The sequence below is a fragment of the Stenella coeruleoalba genome (assembly GCF_951394435.1).
Source record: "Stenella coeruleoalba genome assembly, chromosome: 14".
NCBI lineage: Eukaryota > Metazoa > Chordata > Mammalia > Artiodactyla > Delphinidae > Stenella > Stenella coeruleoalba.
In genome coordinates, this window is record NC_137160.1 from 69,307,253 (window position 1) to 69,327,589 (window position 20,337).

Consider the following 20,337-nt stretch of genomic DNA (forward strand, 5'->3'; position numbering starts at 1 on the left):
TCATCAGTTGATATAAACTCTCTGGGACTCAGTTTCTTTATCTCTAAAATGGGGACATGACTAGTAGGTGCTTCCTTGGGTTGTTATCTGGGCTGTCAAGTCTCTAGAATAACTAACTGATGCTCCATAAATATTCCATCCCTCTAGAGGGGATTGATATTTTGCAGGGAACTCTTGGAGGCAGAAAAAAATGAGCTTTCAATGGTGGAAACCCAGCCACTGAGAAGGTCAGATGTGAGAGGCCAGCTGAGCCTGCCTGTGTACCTCCCTGCCCTCTCCACCAACCCCTTTCAGAGGCTTCTTGGAGGAAATCCTGGGTGCCACCCAGGGCAAGGTGGCAGACGGCTCCCTCAGCATCCTGTCATCCAGTGGGCTCTCACTGCACGGCATGCAGGTTCTGTCCTAAGCACCTTCCCGAATGTTAACTACAACCCCTGAGTGAGATCCTCTTAACTCTGCCATTTTACAGGGGAGCAAACTGGGGCTCAGAGAGGCAAGGTCCCTTGCCCAAGTCACACAGCTGGTAAGCACCAGAGCCAGAGATCCTGCCCAGGACCACCCAGCTCCAGAGCCCAAGAGCCTACACACCACCAGCTAAACTAGGAAATGTGGATTTCTTCCTGCAAATGGCTGGTGAAGAGACTGAAAGTGGCCACTTTGCTCGGGCAGATGGCGACCGCACGAGCCTGCCACGCAGGCATTGAGGGAGACACTTGTCACAGCTAGTCAGCTGGACTGGATGCCCCCTTGTTATCCTGCTGGATGCTTCTCAGTGGAAACCAAATCCAAAGGCTTCACAATTTCCAGAGCCTCTGGCCTGCTCAGTCTCCCCCCGCCCCAGCCCCTAACCCAAGTACAGCCCTGTTCAAAACATCCTGTCTCCGTGAGCACATCACTCAGATGCTTAAGACCTTGCAAGATTCAGGAAGCCATCTGTACATGAAAGAGAGAGAGAGAGAGAGAGAGAGAGAGAAAATAAAAAAGAAAGACAGAAAAAGAGAGAGCGAGTGATTTCACCCTGGATGCCGGGCGACATCAGCTCATGGCCCAGTTTTCTGGGTCAGGGATGGAGGTGCGTGATACTCTTATGCAAGGCATTTGGCGGCCGAGAGGCTTGAGTTCCTAAAGATTATTATTTTAACAAACCCAGCTTTGACGTGTCCAAAGGCAGCGGGAGGCTCTGAAGGGTTTTCCAAGAAAGTGTGTGTTTCTTGGGGTTATTATTTCAGACTCAAGTTCAGGGAGGAAGACTGTTTTGCTCAACTCGTGTTTCTGGAAAAACAGCCTCTTGGAAAATGTTGGACGAGGTGGGCAGGATGTGGAAGGGAGAGCTGCTGGCCTGGGGAGCTGGGACTGGGGAGTGTGGGAGGAGAAGGGCCAGCACCTCTGGGCAGCCTCTTCTTGGGAGTCAGAAGCCTGGCCCCTCTCCAAGGGTCTGAAAGTCTGGGGAGAGGAGGCTGCTTGAAGACAAGAGCTGGTTGATGTCTCTGTTGCCTCAGTCTTGAGGAATATGCCTTGTCCAGCCAGCCTTTCCCCTCTGGAGCAGGGATGAAGGGAGAGGAGTGGGCAATGGATGCAGGCCACCATCTTGGTTAGCTTTGCAAGGCATGAGCTAAGGCCTTTGGACGCTGCCCATATCACTGGCCCACTGCGGGCCTCAGTTTCCCCACTGGAATCAAAAGCCTTGGGAGTTTGTGTGGTCCAGCCCCGGCCTGTCCCTCCAACTTCCCCCCACACCAACTTCTTCCTCATTCACTGGGCTCCAACCTTCCAAATTTCATCCAGACCCTGGAAGCCCCACAGTCCTACCAGACTCAGGGCTATTCCTTCTGCATGGAACCCTCCTGTTTGCTCTTAACCCACCCCTGTCTCATCCTCTGTGTGTCACTTAAATATTATCTCCTTGGGAGAGCCTTCCTCAATCCCCCAAAATAAGTCTGGGGCCCTTCTTATAGATTGTTCTAGCATTTTACATTAATTACTTGGCCAATGTCTGTCTGCCTCACCCACTCCGAGGCCATGAAGAGCTGAACCATAGTCATCTTGTTCACTGTGGTTTCCCTGGCACTTGGCCTGACACACAGTAGGCACTCAAGGAGTGAATGGAAACATTCCCATTTGTGCGTGTCCCAGCCCAAGGGTGGGACAAAGCTCAGACTGGGTCTGCCAGATCCCAGGCCTGCGGTCAGCACATGACACCAGGCAGATAACAGACAGACTGAAGGACAGATGGAGACACCTCTGTACCTCCTATTTAGGAATGTGTGGAAGGCCATGCTCCAAGGAAGGATGCATCCCACCCACCTGCATCACTGGAGGCCACCAGCCAATCAAAGCACGTACTTCAAAAGAATGGGTGTGATTGGACCAGGGTGGACCAGTTATGCCATCTCATGGACTCCCTTCTCCCCAAGCTTCCTCCACTTTCTCTTGTCCCCCGGCTTCATTCCAGGCATCACCCGAATTCACGGGGCAGAGACTCCTCCAATAATCTCCCTGTCAGGATACTACCTGAAGACCTTCCTTGCTCCTTGGCCTGTTTCCTTGTAGGACCTGCCATGCTTTCAAGCCCAGAGGTGAGTCATTGCCATGTCACGTGTCCTGGTGAATGTCAAGTGTCTCCCTCTTTAGAGCCTCGTGCCCTGACTTTGTTTTATGGGGTTGGGCTGTCTGGGGCCACCACCAATTTCATCCGTCAACTCGGGACCTTTCCAACAGTAATGCTGAATTTATAGAAGTGGTTAAGCAAAGTGTTGACAATATGGACGGCGTGTTTCTGATTAACACGGCGATTCCGAGGGAAACTGCCAACTGTGGGGAAGTCAGTAAAACACAGCAGCGATTTCCCAGGCTCGGTGAGCTCTGGGCCTTGACATCACGGGATTAACAGATGTTGCGCAAGGAACTTGCAAAGCGTCTGGAGGCGTCGCTTGACGGGGAATGTAGGCTCATACACGAACCAGAGCTCCTCTCTCTGCCTCTCTCTCTTTCTTTCTCTCCTTCTTCTTGAGAGATTAAATCTGAATTCTCTTTTGGCCTGAAGAGTTTCCATCAGGAAATACTGTCAGCTTCAGCGAAGCTCCCAGAATCCATCTCCTACCAACCCCCTTTCCAAAAAGCTAACATATCTAGAATATTTAGAATATTTGCTGGGTGCCAGATACCCTACACAAATCATCTTGCGCCATCCACGTCGCAAGGTAGAGACTGTGACTATCTGCATTTTAAAAATAACTTTTTAACTCGAAATAGTTTGACTCATAAGAAGCTGCCAGAATAGGCCAAAGAGTTCCCACGTACCCTTCCCTCAACGACAGAGTATCTTACACGGTCATAGTGCACGGTCGAAACCAGGAAACTGACTTTGCTACAGTGCTACACACCTTATTTGGAGTTTATCAGTTTGTACGTGCACTCTTTACATCTCTATCTATCTATCTATCTGTCTCATGTTGTGTGTATGTGTGTTTGTGTGTATATGTATAGATATATAGATAATATCATCTATTTATCTATCTATCCATCTATCTCATGTTGTGTATGTGTGTTTGTGTGTATATGTATAGATATATAGATAATATCATCTATCATCTATCCACCCAGTTCTATGACATTTTATCACAGCTATAGAGTAGAAGCAACAATCACGCTCAGATTATACACAGCTCCATCCCCACAAAGAAACTCTCTCAGGCCACCCTGTAATAGTCACACACTCCCTTCAACCCCAGTCCCTGGGAACTACCGATCTGTTCTCCATCACTGTAATTTTGTCACTTCAAGAATATTATATAAATGGAATCACACAGCATAGAGCTTTGGGTAGCTTTCTGCACTCAGCATAACGCCCTTGACATCCACTCAAGTTGACGCGGGTATCCCTAGTTCTTCCGTTCCGTTGCTGAGTAGTATTGCCTTGTGTGGATGTGTCAGTTTATCCATTCACCTGCTGAAGGACATCCTGGTTGTTTCCAGTCGGGGGCTTTTATGCATAAAGTGTTACAAACACCCAAGTACAGGTTTTTATGTGCTTATTTACACTTACAAAATGAGACGGCTGACACAAGGAAGGTGAAATGATTTGCCCAAGGTCATGCAGCCAGCAATTTGAAGGAAGGTTTAAACTCAGATGGGAACTCCAGAGATTGCGTGCTCAGCCACCTGCAAGGCTGCAAATCACATAGTTATAAATAATAACCCTAAAAAGGTAATTAACGCTCCAGGAAGATGCACTGTGTTTATCCTGTGGTTTTGTGTTCCTGTAAAAATACGCCATGAGTCTCTCCAGGGTCTGCAAGACAAGTTGAAGAATCAAATCCCATGGGGTCATAATCAATCCCTTGGCCTTGGCATGCACACAGGTTTCCCAATACGGCCTCTGCCACCCTCTGGTTCTCATCCACTCTTCTCTGGCCGATCAGAAAGTCATTTGCTATTGCCGGTGGAACAGCCTCTGAATTTCCAGTCACCTTGGTTCCGCTCACATCGTCTCTCTGCCTGGTATGCTCCTCCGTCCATGGCTACCATGCTGGCTGCAGCTCACACCTCTCTCTTCCTTTAGTGAGCACCTCCTTGGAGAGGCCATTTCATCCTTATCCCCTGCCCCCACTCCCAGCGACATTCTTGGCTCCATGAATATTTATGTTTCTATAAACATGCATCTCTTCATTAAGCAAAGCTCTCTGAGGACCAAGGCTGTGCCAGGCATTGAGTTGAGCCCTGGTAAACAGAAATAAATAATCTATAACCTCTGAGCCAAGCATTGAAGTAAGTCAGTTTGCAGACAGAAACACACGCCAGACAGAGGGACGAATGGATAAAAATGGTGGGGGGAAGCACTGGGCTTGGGAATTTGGAGGCTTGAGTTCAGGTCCTGGATGGGCCATATTTTAGTCTACTCAGCTTGCTCTAACAAAATACCATAGTCGGGGTGGCCTAAAGAATAGAAATTTGTTCTCTCATAGTTCTGGAGGCTGGAAATCTAAGATCAAGTTTCCAGCTGATTTGGTTTCTGGTGTGGACTGTAGTTCTGGCTTGCAGGTGGTCACTTTCTTGCTATGTGCTCACACGGTCTTTCTTTGCTGCAAGTGCATGGAGAAGGTGGGGGTGGGGAGGGGAGAGAGAGACAGAGCGTGCTCTGGTGTCTTTTCTTATAAGGACACAAACCATCAGATCGGGGCCCCACCCTTATGACCTCATTTAACTTTAATCACCTCGTTATAGGCCTATTTCCAAATACAGTCACATTGAGGGTTAAAACTTTAATATATGAATTTGGTGGATGGGACATAATTCAGTCCACAGCAGGCTGCTATCTGGTGGTGGGACTTTCCTGGACTTGTTTACCACTGTCTGCTCCGCCTTCTTACAGAGGGCCTATGAAGAGGCATGGAGATGATTGATGATGCAGACGTGCTTTCTCCCCAGACCTGGCTCCTGAAGTGAGGGGTTGGCCTCCCTCGCTCACATAAGGCAGCCAGACCTAAGATGCCTGAGTCACCAGGAGCCAGTGTCCTATTCTGTCCCGCTGCATGGAAGGGAGTACAGGTGCTTCACAGAGTCTGCAGCATGGACCCTGGGAGAGGACAGCATCCAGTTGGAGTGGAGTTGGGGGGGCGACAACAGAGGGCCCCCTGGGAGGGACTGACCTTAAGTTCTGTGGCTCCATAAACAGCCGAGGCAGCCCACACTCCCACCTGCAGCTGAGCTTCCTCTGAGAACCTTTCATGCTTGCTCTGCATTTGATTTTCCCCCCTCCCCTGGCCTCCCACTCCCCATAAAACTCAATCTCCTTTTGTTTTCAATTCAATTAAGGGCCAATAATTCCACCCACAAGGCCACACATTGAAAGTGCTGTCAATAAACCAGCTGTGGACAAAGACAGGGCGGCCTGGAGGGAGGGATGCAGAGAGATCTCTGGGGTCCCAGCCCAGGTGAGTATAGACCTAGGGGTGGGAGGGAGAAAAGACCCCCTGATGGGAGTCAGTCCCGACTTCTAGACTTGGCTGCGGCACTTGTTTGTTGCATGACCTTGGCCAGGAGCAGCCCTCCCTGGGCCTCAGTTCCTCCATCTATAAAATGGGACCAAGAAGTACTATTGTGAGTGTTTAGCTCTTTTCTTCTACTCACCTAGACTGTAAGATTGTTATTTCAATGCTAATTTAATAACTGATTAAAAATAGACCACACCCAGTGACCCAGCCAGAGGCCTGATTGTAAATGTTTGCATAGATATGCAAAGACATTTATCTAAGGATGTCCATCACTAGGGGGTTGATTAAGTAAATCATGCTACAGAAGTACTTTGGAATACCCTGCAGCTGTTAATAAGATCTACATGTGCCGTTAGGAAAAAATGATCAAACTATATTGTTAAGGGAAAGTTGCAGAAATTATATATACGTGTACATATATGTGTATATATGTAAATATGTATTTCTTTAATTAGGAAACAAACCATATTATAAACAGAATACAAATCAAAACAGAAACAAAGTGATACTATAAGAGTGCAGTACACATGTGTGTGTGTGTGTGCGCGTGCGTGTGGGAGGGTGTGACCTGAAGGATGAACATCACACTTTAAAATAATGGGGTTTTGGGCTTCCCTGGTGGCTCAGTGGTTGAGAGTCCGCCTGCCGATGCAGGGGACGCAGGTTCGTGCCCTGGTCCGGGAAGATCCCACATGCCGCGGAGCGGCTGGGCCCGTGAGCCATGGCCGCTGAGCCTGCGCGTCCGGAGCCTGTGCTCCGCAACGGGAGAGGCCACAACAGTGAGAGGCCCGTGTACCGCAAAAAAATAAATAAATAAAATAAAATAAAAATGGGGTTTTGAGTGGGGAGAGGGGAGTTAGGGACTTTGGAGTTTCTCAATGAGTATAAATTGCTTTATAATTAAAATGTATATAAACCTATAAAACGAAATGAATACCTACTTGTGGTTGAGCACCGGAGCCTTGTGTTAAGGTAAAAGGAAGAATATTAAATTCCCGCAACTCTGCAATAACCACTGTTGACGTTTTTATGCATCTCCTTATGAGTCTTTTTCCCTAGTCACGTACACATATATTTTTATAATAAAGCTGGAATTATGCTCCATAAGAAATTCTGTAACCTGCTTTTTCACTTAGTGTTTTAGCATAAGAATTTCCCCAGGTCATTAAATTTACCCTGTAATCGTGCTAGGAGGCCCCATGATGGGATGGCCACCTGTATGTTCCCTAGCCCTGTGCGTGTTGGAATTACCCATGAATTGCTGGTCTGCTCTGATGAACTGATGCTCCCCCAGGCCAGGGATGCCACCATCCCATCCCCAGCTGCATCACCAGGATCTTTCCCAGCATTCTGTACATAGTAGGGGGTCAATAAATACTTGATGAGTAAATGAATCAACAGAACATAGAATAAATAAATGCACCTATTTTAAAATAGATGCAAAAGAGTGGCTGATGTGGAAACACTTCCCTACCGTCAGGCTCCGAGGCTGGCTCCCACTTCTCACGTTTAGAACGCATGGCAGTACATTTCTTGCACCACATATCTGAACGTAGGCAGGGCTCCATCTTCTCTCTTTCGAAACCTTTCATTTCATCTCTGATGCTCTGAGTCACTCCAGGGTGTGGGAAATCAGGCCCTCATCACTGAGCCTGGCTTTGAACACGGCCAAAACAAATTGCTGCGCTGGTCCCTGGAGGGGAGTGTCATTTCATCCACGTAAGTGTGATTGAAGCCGGGGAGTCACACAGTTGGGAAGTCGGTGTTTCCCAAGGCAGCCCTCCCTGTAGGGAGAGCCCACAGGAGTGACGGTGGGCGAGTTCGGGGTGGGATTCGAGACGCCCTGTGGTGTCACTCTGCAAACCCCAGAGTCCTTGACTCCCACAGCCAAGCGGACAGCAGCCAACCTCTAATAAAAGCCTTTGAGTCAGGCATGACTTAAGTCTTGGTTTAAAAGCTTCAACTTAACAGAACTGTGTTCAGATCCCATTTGGCCACTTCCTGTGTGACTCTGCACTCCGTGAGCCTAAGTTTCTTACCCGTAAAATGGGGACAGTCATAGAAGTCATCTCTCAGGTCCTTGTGAAGATTAAATGAGATAAGGCACGTGAAATCCTTAGCCCAATACCCAGAACCCAGATGGATGTGGTCAAGGTTGGCCTTGATTGGAGCCTCTCTGGGGACTTCTGGATCAAATCTGTGCTCCTTCTTTGCCTGGTCAGTGAGGCCAACTCCATTTCATCAAATTTGTTTAGCACCCCTGCTTTTGCCTTTGTGGAAATACAGCCGCTCCATCAGAAGGACCCATGTGGCTCTGCCTTGACCACGGACTCCTGTTTTCTCGGTGGTTTGGGAGGAGACACCAAGTGCTCATGATCCAATGTGGGAGAGTGGGCTCCTGATGGGCAAAAAACTCAGGTCCCCAAAGGATCTCCAGTGATTGGAGATTGTACCAGATCTTGCAAAGTGAAAGTTAACAGAGAACTATGAAAATCCTAGCTCTAGGTCCAAAAGTTCAACTCCACAAATAACAATAAAAATAGCTCACAATTTCACACTCTAGGCCAAGAACTGTGCCCGGGGCTTTGCATACATATCTTATTTAACTTTCACAACTTCTCTCTTCCCTTAAGTTCTATTATTATTTGCAGAGGAGGAAGCTGAGGCTTGGTTCCCCCGCCCAAGGTCTTCCAGCTGGTAGACTGGTTGAGCAGAGATTCAAAGCCAGTAGAACTATGACTCTAGACCCACACTCTTAGCCCATGTGCCATCTTGGATGACACGGCTGTTACGTGTTGAACCACATCAGAATCGAGGTTGGTCTGGGAATACCAGAGAGGTTAACATGCCACTAAGGGCCTGAATGTCTGCCGAGAGGCTGGCTTCCATTCATTCCTGCATTCGTGCATGTAACAGAATGCACTCAGACGCTACATGCGCCAGATGCCCTGCTAAGCAGTGGATTCAGGGTAGACCAGCCAGAGACAGTCCCTGCCCTCATGGGGCTCACAGTCTAGTAAGAGAGATGGATGATAAATAAATGACCCCAGATGGGTCTGTTACGGGGGACTCAGTCTTCATCCAGTATTCCCCAGGCACCCTGGTGCTTTACCTGGCTGGACTCAGCCCCTTGCTGGGGGAATCCACTGCCTCTTTGGAGTAAAGTAACACATACAGCTGCTCGGCAATATGCCTGGCACATAGCAGATGCCCAACGTTAGCTGTAATAATAGTAAAAATGCTGCCACTACAACTTACATCATTGAATTCTTGGACCCAGAAGGACACCTTCAGGCTTATTCCTGTTCAACTTTACCTTGTTAAAGTCAGCACATAGCTCTGCCCACTCATAACTCCTCAAAACAAACACCCTCTGCCCTAAACTTGACGATTAGCGGGAAAGATTTGTTCTGGGTCCTTTTTCTCATGATTCTTCTGACCCAAGTCTCCTTCACCTCTGAACTTGTTTCAGGGTGCAGCCTCGGCCCCTACATTTATCTACACCCGGTCCAAGGCTTCACCTGGATTCATCTGAATGTGACCGGGGACCTGGAAATGTCATTTGCAACCAAAAGGTAAAATAAGTATCCCTTTGGAAGGAAAATAAATACCTTAAACGAGCTAAGTTAACTCTAACACGAGCCCTCACCCTTCGTAGGTATCTCCTGTGTGAACACGGGTTATCGCTTTTTTCCGTCTAAGGATGCCCCTTTGAGCTCTGTTGGTCTCATGGTCCTGTTTCACAGATGAAGAGATGGGGGCCACCAAGGGACATGATTTGGCCAGAAGTCAGTCCTGGCCTGATGTGTGATGAATTTGTTCTCAGTCACAGCAGCTCCACCTGCTTGGAGCTGGAAATCTCATCAGGCGGGGTTTCCCTTGGAGCCCCTACCTTTCCCGGGCCAGCTCTTGCAGGGGACGCTATAAAAACAGCCTCTCACAAGGTGCTTCAGAGTTTCTGCCTTCCGGCCTCGCTCCAGGCCAGGAAACCCTGAGAAGACAAATGCTGCTGGGCCTTGGCTTGGGTGGGAAAGTTTTTCAAAACTCAAGAAAGCATTTCTTTTATTTCCCACCCTCACTTCAGGCAAAACCAGCTTGAGTTCTTCTCACCTGCTAATGAGAATTCCTGATTCTTCTGCTTCACTTTCTCCAGTGAGTCAGGGTGTACAAAAGGAGTTGTGGCCACAGCTGCAGGGAAGTCCCAGGCCCAGCACTTCTTGAGCTCAAATAATGTATGGGCCTCTTTTAAGAAGTGAAAATGAAGAGGTCCCTAATATTTATTTAAGTCATTTTATTTTAAAATTGACTTAACACAGGGAGATCAGCTTGGTGCTTTGTGGCCGCCTGGAGGGGTGGGATAGGGAGGCTGGGAGGGAGGGAGACGCAAGAGGGAAGAGATATGGGAACATATGCATATGTATAACTGATTCACTTTGTTATAAAGCAGAAACTAACACACCATTGTAAAGCAATTATGCTCCAATAAAGATGTAAAAAAAACTGATACATATGTTAAGCCAGCATATAAACTTCTTATATCTTATTTTTGTAGGAAGCCCCTTCACCTTATAATTATAAACATAACTATGAAACCACAGAACTTAAATTATCAACATTATTTTAATATGGCAGAAGATACTTCCTTCTTGAATCTAAACCACTTATGCCAGGTCTAATATAGAAAGATGGCATTCTAGATCTGCTTCTATATATAAACTCTATCAGCTGGGAATGGCAATGAAGACTAATAAAATGCACCCAGAATGACAATGCTTTAAATGAGTTGAGGTTTTATTTTTCACTTGTGTCAAAGAAATGAGGGAATGCCTAGTCTTTTCTATACTAACATCCTTAGCACATGGTCACCTAGTTCAAGGTGCCTCACAGTCACAATGTGGCTGCTGTGGTTCCAGCTATGGCATCTGTGCTCCCTACAAGAAGAAAACAGAAGGAAGCATGCCTCCCAGGTACATCTACCCTTTTTAGAGAACCTGGTCAGAAATACCACCTAATGACCTCAGCTTATGATGCATTGGCAACTTTATATCTAAGGGAAGCAAGGAATAAAACCTATTAGCTGGGCTTCCCTGGTGGCGCAGTGGTTGAGAGTCCGCCTGCCGATGCAGGGGACATGGGTTTGTGCCCCGGTCCGGGAAAATCCCACATGCCGCGGAGCGGCTAGGCCCGTGAGCCATGGCCGCTGAGCCTGCACATCCGGAGCCTGTGCTCCGCAATGGGAGAGGCCACAACAGTGAGAGGCCCGTGTACCGCAAAAAAAAAAAAAAAAAAAAAACTTTTAGCTGGGCATATCAGCACCTCAGATAAAAGAAGGGGCCTGTCACTAGGGAAGAAAGGGAGAATGGACTTTGGGTAACAGAGTAACAGTGGTTGCCACATTCAAGGTCTGTTGGCTAACTTGTATACTTCCAAAGCAGAGAATGACTTTTAGGATTGAGGTGCTGTCTAAAATGGCAAACTTTACTTGTTAGCTCAGGATAATCAGACCCCACATTTAACTCAATCTACTGATCTTAATGTTGCATCACTTGAGTAGACAAGACGGTGGTCAGCTTTGCATGAAACAGATTTTTGAAATCATTTAACGAGCACCTAGTACAATTCCTGCTGGCATCAGGAACAGAGAGAGGTCTTCCCTGTGTATTTGCTACAGCCCTCAGTGCCAGTGAATGACTGCACATCAGTCGTGCAGAACTAGGGTCTAGTGACACATCCACTCACGTGTGAGTCTCAGGCTACATTGTGGGGCTGAGACTCCTTGTTGCTGAAGACCACCGTGCTTGTATCTGGCACTTGAAGAGACAACTCTGCATCCTACCCTTAAAACACCTGCAAAATCTTCATTGGAACCACACTGTGAGGCTGCTTGGTCTTTACGCAGCAAGTTCACAATTGTGAAAACACATAGCAATCCAGGCTCCAAAGTCCCATAGAAGTCCTTGGTTATAAGATGATCGTTCAGGTTATAAAGCATTTTTCCCAGGTTATGATATAAATGAGAAAACAAAGACAAGTAGGGAAGTGGACGCTTTGGGGTATATTTGTGGGGTCAAGTTTGGGAAACAATGGCTTCTGCCACCAGGCAGACAGTTTTAAAGGGGCCTAACAGCCCATGAGCCTGTACAGATGGCTCACAGCAGTCATTTGAGAGGTGAGGGGGTCTGTGCCTCAGAAAGGGCAAACCACTTGATAAAGGTCACACAGCTTCTGAAGATCAAAGATGAGACTCAGCCTTGCTCTGGTTCAGAGGTGTGCAAGGCTGGGCTCTGAAGCCTTCTCTGACATTGCAACTGATAGCCAGGGTCCTGTAATTGCCACTGTTACTCTTGTGGTCCCCAAAGCAGAGGTGACATTCCTTGCTCCAAAGACCCTCAAGCATCAGACAGAGACTTAGAGATGATCCACATCAAACTGCCCATTATACAGATGGGAAAAGTGAGTCACTGGTGGGTGAGAAACTTTGAGTAAGGAAGACAGTGACAAAGAGGAGGCTGTTTCTGAAGGCCAAAGTAACGGTCAGAAAACAAGTAGAGTTCCAGGGCTTGAAGGACCACATCAAAATCAGGCAGAGGGCAACCAGGAGACATCAGGGAATTCACTGTACATCACTATGGGGGAGTCTGACCACAACTAGGTAAATAAGCAATTAATATTGTTATTAATATTATTATTATGCGTGGCAGCAGCACAGGGTCCATGAACGCCAGCTCTCAACAAGTATTATCTGTTCCTGTGCATTGTAATGTTATTCATCAGACTTCCTAGCCCCATGCCTGGCATTATTATTATTGATATTATTCACCATACACCCTGGCTCCTGGATGTGCTCCATGAATAAGTGAATGAGTGAATGAATGAATGATTCTGTTCCAGTTGCTGCAGTCCCTACTCTGTTCCCCAGGCTGGATCCCTGTCTGCCTCTCCTGATGCGAAGGCGCTTTTTACATCACCAGCACGAATCGGACTCCTAATCCACCCTTCTTTGGTTTAAGAGTCATTACAAAGTGCTTAATTAAGTAAGCCTCACTTAATCACCAAATGTTTGCATGCAAAACAAGTTCCCGGGAAGCGGGGGCACTTGACACGTTCTGTACAGAAATAATTACGCTGAGCAGGGGGAGTACGGCGGGCCTGGACACAGAGCCTCGACATTTCATTTGAGAGCCTCGCCCATTCATCACCGAAGGGGAATTAAAAGCCTTTAGCTCAAGCAATGTGAGAACTCCCACATTCCAGCCGGATGAATCACAGGAGGGGCCGCTATCTGGGCATCTAGAGGTGCAGAGCAGGAGCCGGTGGGGAATTTGAGGGGCAGGTGGGGGGCATGTGGGGCTTGGGGGAGGGGTGCGCGGAGGCACAGGGATCTGCCAGCCACAGTCCAGAGAATGACAACCCCTCCCCGGGGCAGCCTTTGGTCTCTGCTTCTAAGTCCTGCCTTCGATAGGGTTTCATTTGCCCTCCCTCTTTTTTCAGGATGGGGTTTGCCAATTGTAAATTGATTTGTAGAGCCTGGTGGAGGTGGTGGCGATGTGTGTCTATGACAGTCTGTGTGCCGGCTTCTGTTTCCTTTCTTGCCCCATACCTTCCTAATCCAGGGTTTCCCCTCGAGCCCTGGATTAGTAGGTCAAGGATGAACTTACTTTTCTTATCTCAACGGCTGTATGTCTACTTTCATACGTATTAAGGTAGAATAAATAGAACCAGCACCTCATCCTCTGATTCCGTGGGTATTATCCAATCAGAATTGTTGTAAAGGAAACAGTAACTCTTTTAAGGTAGAACAAGGATGTGGCCAAAATCAAGAAGGACGGACACACGCGTGACTCAGAGTGAGAACCCTTTCCTGACACGACTCCCCTCTCTCACTGTATGTGTCATGGCCGGGCTCTTGTCCCTGGGCTGTCAAGGGCTCTTACCAAGCCCATTTGGCAGATTAAGAAACGGAGCCTTGGGAGACACAAAACAGCTTCTCTCCTCTTTTCTGGGATGGTGGTGGCAGTATCATAAGGTCAGGAAAAATTGCGAGTGACGTTGATACAGGCAAAAAACGAAATAAACGACGCCTGGATGTTCTGCCTTGCACAGCCCTAGGGGTTAGTGTGCCTTTCACTGTCTTTGAGCTATTTTATAACTCTAAGTTAAAAAAAACTGATAGCAATACAAATGACTCATGCCATAGAAATGCAAATGCATTTTGTCCAGCAGAATGCAATTGATTATTGCCCTAAAGTTATCGACCAATTTTGCATCTCCTTGTAAATTAATCCCAGCCTTTCTGATTGACTGTATATGTGTGTGTTGTTTGAAATCTCCTTTGAACCAGTTGTGCTATCTTTCTGGCTCCCTCATTATTGAGTTAACTACACTCTTTGACGCATGTTCATTTTGTAACTGCATGAGAGTCGTGATTCTAGCTTTATTTTAAAATTATCCTTTAACCATATCCACCCAATAAAACCCTCCTCGCTGGTGTTTCAGGGAAGGTCTAATCAAATAGGCAATGTGAGGTGGGGTGGAGGCAATGTGTCTGGACAATATTTTGAATCTAAATTGACGGGTGTATGTGTGCGTTTCTGTTTCGGTGGGCAGTGCATCGTTTCTGTCTTCCCATCTCATTCCAGTTGGTCACCAGCTCCGGTGTCATCATTTGGGGGTGGGTGAAGCCAATGCTGAAAACTGAACAGGATCCACGGTTTCCTGGTGTTTCATATCCAAGAGCCTGGCTGTGGCAACACCCAGGGGTATGGTGGGAACTGGGCTTTCAGAATATGTGTCCAAGGTTATGTTTTCCTCCAGCCCAATGGGATGGGGGCTGGAAACAGAAATTAAGTTGATTTATAGAAAATAAACAGCTGTGACATCTCACACACTCCTGAGCTAGTAGGCAGGACTCAGACCCGACATAAAGATGGCCAGGGTAGCCTGAATTTGCTGACGGCTCTATACGAGTGTTTCCTTTAAGCCTCACCCTGCCACAAGGTGGGGCATATGGTTAGCTCCGTGTTTGTGATAGAAATAGGGATCAGAGAGAGTAGCTGATTCCCCCAAACCACATGGCAAGTCAGAGATGCCAGCCTGAGCTTGGAACCTTTGCACAGAATCACAACCGTTAGCAGCCTTAGCGTCCCCAGGGGCATTTGCTGAAACGCAGATGTCAGGGCCCTCCTGCACTGAGATTCGCACTCAGTGGGTCTTAAGGAAGTTTCCAGGACTCTGCATTTTAGCGACAACCAGGTTACTGCAGATGCATAACCAGACATGGAGACATTGGGTTAATTCCAGTGCACGAAGGAAAACAAAAGTGTGAGATTAGAAGGTGTGTCAGAAACACATTGTGAACATTGAGAGGGAAAAGAAACTTCCAGCTGGGTCCTGGAGGGACCAGGAGACAAGCCAATGTCATCAGAATCACCCAATAGCCAGGCCTGGGACAGTCTGGGATAAGGCAAGGAAGTCATCGATTCTCCAAGCTGGAAGGGCTCCTAGAACCTTCCTATTTTACAGATGGGGAAACTGAGGCCCAGAGAGCAAAAGGGACTTGCTTAAGGCTCCACAGCTGGTAACAGGCAGGGCAAAGGCTGGAACTCAGGAAACTTTGGCTCAGTCAGTCTTAGTCTCAGCACTTAAGTCTATAAATACCCTGGCTCCCTGTTGCCTCACAGGTGTGCGATCCACACTGCTCCCAGAGTCCACAGTGGGCATAAGCTCCATTCGCCCAGAATGGGAACCTGTACGCACTGCCCCCTTTAAAGGCCACCTCCCTGCCTCACCTCACTTCCTCTCTTCCCTAAGGGTGCTTCCTGAGATCACCTCCCAACTAAACTCCTTGCACAGATTCCTTGTCTCAGGGTCGGCTCCTGGAGAACCCCACTTGTGATAGAGCCCACTATCAACCGATCAAACCACATCCATACGACCTGCAAGGTCCAGGCTCAATCTTCAAAATATCTCCTTACCCTGTCTAGAGTGTAGAATTCATCTTCTTAAAATATAGAGTGGATTACAACACTCTTGTGCCTCCAATTCTCTCTCTCTCGCAAGGACAAGCAAACTTTCTGTAAAGGGCCAGCTATTAAATATTTTTGGCTTCGTGGGCCAGATGGTCTCCCTTACAGCTACTCAGCTCTGCAGGTGGAGTGTGAAGTCAGCTGTAAGCAATATGTGCGTGGCTGTTTTACAATAAAACTTTATTTACAAACACAGATGGCCATCCTGAGGTCCAGACTGTGCTGAGCGACAGGACCGGGCCTCTTGTTGTATCATTCATGGCCTTTCACACTCTGCCCCCACCCACCTCTCAGCCTCAGGTTTAAATATTTGTTGGCTGTCCACTGGGTGCATTCATAACCCAATATAGGCTCTGAATACGAGGACTTTCAGAATCTCTCCTTCTGGGGAAAACTACCAGTTACTTCACAAAATAATCAGATAGTGTGGTTAAACAAAAGTTTTTTTCCCCAAGATTGAACTACGGTGCTTGGTGGAGATCCACTGTCTCTCTTGGTCTCATACCCTCATCTGCACTAGCCCCAGAACCCCTCTCTCCTGTGGGAAACCTATGCCCTGTGGTCCTGATGTGGCTGGCCCCACTCCCAGCCACAGAAGCCACACCTGACCCAGACCCGGCCAATCAGAACTAGCTTTTCCCCAGGTCATGTGGTGCTTCAGGGAGAAACCCAATCTGGACCAATGAGAATCTTCCCTAGTTTTTGTTCTCCTGATGGGCTTCTAGGCAAGGGGCATATGAGTCCAGAGAGGCTGATGGCCAAACCCAGCCACCATTTGAGGCCTGTTTGAAGAATGAAGTCAAGAGATGGAGAGAGAGGGGAAACCCTCACGGACTCAGGCAGTGACAAAGCACCTACTATATGCCAGGCTCTGAGCTAACCTCTGGTGACTTCAGGATGAGTCAAACCTGGTGGTCCCTGCTTTCAAGTGGCTCAGAGATTGGAGAGAGAAGGAGACAGGTCAACCCATAATTACATTTCACTGTGAAAAGCTCTCTGACATGGAGAAAGGTCTAAGGGAGGGACACTAAAACCCTGGAGCTGGCCAGGATGCTTCTTGGGTAGGCAGGGGCCAGACCTTCTGGGAGTTGTGTTGGTAGGCATTGCAAGCCCTATGTTACCTGAGCTGCCTTTGGGAGTGCTCTCCCAACTACAGCTTCGAAGTTGGGGCCAGTTTCCTGCACCCACCACTGTCCACCTGCGGCTCTGCCCGTCCTCGCTCTGGCTCCCCGTCTCTCTCTGAACCTGGCTTTTTCCAGGAATCCAATAGTTGCCACTGAGCTGTGACCCTCAGAGACTCCTCCCTAGGCTGGGAAAGCTCCCTGGTGTTGCCAGGAAAAAAGACCAGGGTGGGGTGCCTGAGTGCAGGACAGAGCTTATGTGGGGAACAGATGCTTCAGCCTATGAGACAGGAGAACAATTAAGATGACTTTGGCTCTGATTCCTGGAAGGAGAGGCTGACCACTTACCAGGAGACATGCAGAGGGAAGAGAGGGCTCAGAGTCTCTTCCAAACTTGGTCATCTTGCTTTGAAAGCACCTGGGTTTGCTCAGCCTTGGATTGATGGAGGAGAAACTGAGGGAAGGGATGTGGGCTTCTTGGATGCAGAGAGGGTGGGGCATTTGGGGCTAGCTTTTCTTTTGGCCTCGGCACGTGGGATCTTAGTTCCCCGACCAGGGATCAAACCCGTGCCCCCTGCAGTGGAAGCGCGGAGTCTTACCCACTGGACCGGACGGCCAGGAAGTCCTTAGGCTAGCTCTTAAGCAGAGTTGGGGAGAAACCAGGGAACAACTGAGAACCCAGCCTCTCCAACATAACCCCCTTGAACAGAGATTTGTCAGGTAGCTGCTGGTGCAGAGCTGGAAGACCTGAATTCCAGTCCTGCTCTGTGACTCACCCTGGCTGCCTGTGGGTCCCCCACTCCAACCCCCAAATCACACACCGCACTTGTCAGTCATCACTGGTCTTAGACATCTGTCATCATCATGGCTCGGCTGGCTCATCGTGTGTCTCCCTCCTTGGCTCTGAGCTTTGTGAGGGACCCCAGAGCCCAGCATTCAATATTTTCTAAATGGATGAATAAATGATCACAGGGGACACTGTCGAGTTGTAGGTACATCACTCTATCTCTCTCGATCTCAGTCTTCACATCTGTCACTTGGGGACGATGATCCCTTTGGTTGTTTGGGCATGCCCAGTGCCTAGCTGGGCTTCGGTGTGTGATGACAATCAAATAGTACAGATGTCTCTGTGGACACCAGCGCTGCAGAACAGGGCACACACTCTTCGTCTTTGAAATCAAGAGGAATTTGGACACCTTGAAGTAGGTTCTCACTGTAGTTCTCATCTTCCCTTTGTTTCTCTACATGTACTGAACCCCTACTCACCATGGGCACTTTCCAAACAAACAGCCCCAGGTCGGGTGCCCAGGATGCCATGTAGGACAGAATTTAGCACGCATGTCATTTATTAGCAAGACTCTTTGGATAGCACTTGTGTTGGGGAGGGAAGAGGGAACGTGGATGGAGCGAGAAGTTGAACCTTGATGCAGGTAGGACAACAGTCTGGGTCAGCTCCACAGGCAGCCCTGGAGCTCGGCTGGCCCTCTGGAGTCATGCAGGCCTATACACCCTGCAGTGATCGGTCCTTGGATGTGACCTTGGGGAGGTGGGTCTCTGGAGCCGGGTTGTCCCTGGCTGACAGCTGCAGCTGTTTGTTGACAACGGTACCCCAGCCACCGGGGATCTGGGCGGTACTCCATGGTGTCCACTGCACAACTGTCCCCAAAGGTAGGTACCGTTATCTCCACTTATGGATGGTGACGCTGAGTTCATGTGGGTGAACCATCCCGCCCAGGGATGCACAGACGGGAAGTGCCTGCCTCCAGGACCGCCCGTGTCTCTCACCGCTGCCCCGGTGGTGCTCAGACCTGCGCCAGGCAGCCAAAGGCACAAACCCCACACCCGAGTCACTTCCCGTCAGCTGGCAGGCCTGTCATCCAGCACCTCTCGGTTTTGCCTGAAGCCCGCGAGGCGAGGTGGCTTCCCAGCCCGAACCCATCCATCCGTTTGTATTTATTCTGTGCGCAGCCAACAGCTGCCGGGAGCCAGGGCTGCCAACACACTGCGCCTTCAACATGCATCTCTCCACCCATTTCAGAGAGTCCTCCTCTGCTAGCTTTTCTGGGAAGCCTAGCTTCCCACCCCCCTTTCTCCTTGCCAGCAATGTGGCTGGATTTCAGAGGAGCCCCAGGATGGGGAGGAGCTGGAAAAAACAACACTCAGGATGTGGTAGGGGGCGGGGTGAGGAATGGCTGCAAAGATCTTCTGGATTCTAGCCCAGTTTCATTGCAATTTTTTTCTCCTTTCTTTTTACCAACGCATAGCTGTATAACATTGCAGGATATGGGCAGTGAAATGTCTGGGTTTACTGGTGTGGGTTTGGAACATGGATTTTTGAGTAATGCAGCCTGGGGTTCTGCTCTGTGTTTTGCAGTGTGACCTTGACCAGGCGTCTGCGCTTCTCTGAGCTCCTGATTCTTCGGTTGTGAAGTGGGTTAATGATCTCAACACTCGGGTCCATTTGGAGGACTGTTACGGGAACTACAGCAGTGGGCCTAATAATTACATCATAAACGAGACCTAGTATCAGTATTACTCCACTGTACTTTCTCCTATAGGCCGTCAACGTCCTCCACTATTCCCAACACTCAAGTTGCAACGGTGCTTTGCAGCTCACCTCACGGCACCTCCATCAGCCTCGAAGACGCTAGGCTTTTTCTCCAAGCCACAAAGCAGACCTCTCCTTGCCCCTTCCAACCACCCCAAACTGACCAATTCTACCCATCCTTCAGCTCTTGGCTCACACCTCGACTTCCCCTAGGACAACGGCTGGCAAACTCATTCTGCAAAGAGCCGAACAGTAAATATTTTAGGCCTTGTGGGACCCATGGTCTCTGTTGCCACGGCTCAACTCTGCCATCATAGCTCAAAAGTGGCCGCAGGCAATCCACAGACAAGTGGGTACCGCAGGCTTTTAATACAGCTTTATCTATGGACACTGGCATTTGAATTTCCTATAGTTTTCACGTGGCATGAAATATTATTTTGACTTTTAAAACAATCATTTAAAAATGTGAAAACCATTCTTAGCTTGGGAACTGTACAAAAGGAGGCAATGGGCCGGATTTGACCTCTGGGCCATAGTTTGCTGATCCCTGCAGGCTACATTAAGGGCCCTTCATCGAGGCTTCCACAGTGTCCCTGAGTTACCCCATCACAGCACCGAGCAGGGGTCGTTGAATTTACCTGTTAACTCCT